This window comes from Hordeum vulgare, chromosome 4H (assembly GCF_904849725.1).
Source record: "Hordeum vulgare subsp. vulgare chromosome 4H, MorexV3_pseudomolecules_assembly, whole genome shotgun sequence".
NCBI lineage: Eukaryota > Viridiplantae > Streptophyta > Magnoliopsida > Poales > Poaceae > Hordeum > Hordeum vulgare.
Genome location: NC_058521.1, coordinates 294647670 through 294650598, shown reverse-complemented (window position 1 = coordinate 294650598; position 2929 = coordinate 294647670).

Genomic DNA, 2929 nt, shown 5'->3' with positions numbered 1-2929 from the left:
GAAGCGTGTTACTTAGAGACGCTCGAGAAGGACAACTATCATCAAGGCAAGTCATCTTTGATCATGTTACTTTACCTATGTTTTCAATGCATAGTAGATCACCTTCTTTGCCCTATTTTCCATGCTGCCTAGGTACTTGGAAACTTTAGTCATAGGTGTAGTATCATGTGGTAGGAACACCAACACCCCGATACTTGGCCCCGGGACGACAATGCTATAGTTGCTATGCTTAAGTAGACGGGTTCTCGGTTGAGTGTACGAGTGAATGCGAGGTTGATATAATAATCAAGACCGGACTAAGACAAGATTTTCAAGACCTCGGACGCAATGCAACACTGGGTGAAGGACGGTTGATCGGCTCCCTGGAAAACCCAGTGGATGCCCGGGATGCTGGAGAGGCCATGTCATCCTGCGGAAAGCTTCACCCAGGCTCAAAGGGACGGACGGGGACTTCAAGACTCAAGGCTTACCTGCACAGCCACAAGTCATTATGGGCTCTGGCTTGGTTGGACAACGCGGCGACTCTGGACAGGCGGTGCTAGCAGATGTAGACGAATGGTAGGAATGGATGGGCACCGACAGGGATTCAGAGGGACCCGTTGAAAGACCATGTTTTGATCATCCGGTCTTCAAACACCCTGAAGTGCGAGGACAAACCCGGAGGCGATCAAATCTTGTGGGGAACGTGTGCAAAACTCTGCAGAGTACTGAACCTAATCGATTAGCCGTGTCCACGGTCATGGACAACTTGAGCCGAAGGCATTGAATTTCCCCTGAACTCTCGACACAACTTAATAATGATGTGGGTGTTAACAACTATTCGGGTACGAGAACTGGTTGGCGGAACCATCTCGTTAACAACAAACATGTAGTAATATTTTGCTTCCGACCCCTTTTGTTGTAGGAGAAAACTGGCTTTATGCAAAACTTAGCTCCACCGGCCAAATATGCATGTAGAGATAGATAATTATTATTTTACTCCCTCTCTTGATGATTTGCCAGCATATTCAATATGCTGACCTACACGGCTGCAACGTATCATGTTGCAGAGTACTTTTCCGACCAGGAGTGAGGCTACGATTCTACGCTCAGCGACATGCCCTTGGAGTCGGATGGACTCGTCCACCTGATGCTTCCGCTTAGTCTTCGTTAGATAATCTCATGAGATGGCCTTCAGCCACTTTATTGTACTCCTTTATTGTAATAAAGTACTCTTTATGAGATTTCGATTAATAAAGCTGTGTGATTGCACTCTTGAATATATACATTATGTACTGTGTGTGTACCAACATGATCTTGGGATGGTACAGAAACACCAGAGGCTTGACTCGTTGAGTCGGGTCGCTAAAGAAATGGTATCAGAGCACACGCTGACCTTAGGACGTAACCTCTAGGATTGGAAAAGCCTTAGGAAGAAAACTATTTTCTCTTAATCTTCTATTTCCTCTTCTGATCATTTCTGACTTCTCTCCGATTTTCCAATGTTTAGATGGCCACCTTCGTCCTTGTTAAGTTCATGGAGTTTTGCCAGCCCGACACCACTATGCCATTCGGAAAAGAGCTGGTGCAGATCACCAAGGATTTGAGGATTGCTCTGCCGACTATCACAGGGAAGCCAACTTCGTCTTACCCGGAGGATTCACGCTACAGGATCGAGGTGCATATTCCCGGACGGACATTCGAGCCGCGCACTGAGCCGATGGATTTCAAGTTCATCTCACCCAACTGGATTCTCGGAAGGGACATGGCGATTCATTGTGCACTCGGACGTATCAAGGATGAATACAAAGGCTGCCCTATTTCTCCAGACCTGTTTGCTGTATCCCGGAGAAATGAAGACGGAGACATCATCTCAAACAAGACCAATGACGCTCTCTTGTCTTATGTCCAGACCTTGGAGAAGCACAACGGAACTCTGGAGTATCACGCGATCAAGGACGCCAGGAAGATCAAGCAACTGTCACTCCGCGAGCTTGAACTTGAAGATGCAGCCCGGGAAGCCCACTATGAGCATGAGCTAGAAGTGAAGGACTTTCTGGAGCGGATTGAGAAGCTGAAGACTCGAGTTGCATACCTGGAGGAGGAACTGGACATGGGCGAGAACCTTCATCCCGAAGGAGACGTAGCCCCCGTGATCAGCAACGACGAAGACTATGAAGAAAGCTCCACCGAAGGACCCGACACCATGCTATTCTGAGGAGGACACTTAGACCAGACCACCGAATTTACTTTATCGTTTTACGTGTTAGGCCGATGTTTAGGATTATCGATTTTGTATCCCCGTATGAACCTTTGTGATGATTGAATAAAATGTGTGGTGTGATATTTGTGTGTTGCATTCATATGGGTAGTGTAATTCCTCTTAGACCATTGTTCTATGCTAAATCTCACCCCTCTACAAACATCAGATGCCTCTGAGACGCGCCCCTGAGTCCAACTTTCCACCGGAACTCACTCAGTTGATCCAGCAACAGAATGCCTTGATGCAGCTGATCATCCAGAACCAGAACAACAACAACAACCGTCCCCCACCCCAGGCCGACAACCTTACCCGTTTTCTGAGGTTGAACCCTCCAACTTTCTCCAGCAGCATTGAGCCCATTGTGGCAGATGATTGGCTTCGCAAGATGGAGCGTGAACTCATCACCGTTGGTTGTTCTGAAGCTGAGAAGGTGCGCTTTGCCGTGCATCAACTTGAAGGCCCTGCAGCTGCTTGGTGGGAGAACTACACCACCACTTATCCCATTGTTGGAGTCACTTGGGAGCAATTCAAGCAAGCCTTCCGCACCGCGCATGTCTCAGCTGGTGCAATGAGTCTGAAGAAGCGTGAGTTTCGCAACTTACGCCAGGGGAATCGCACTGTGGCCCAGTACGTTGATGATTTCAGCATGCTCACCCGTTATGCACCTGGAGATGTGGCCGATGATGC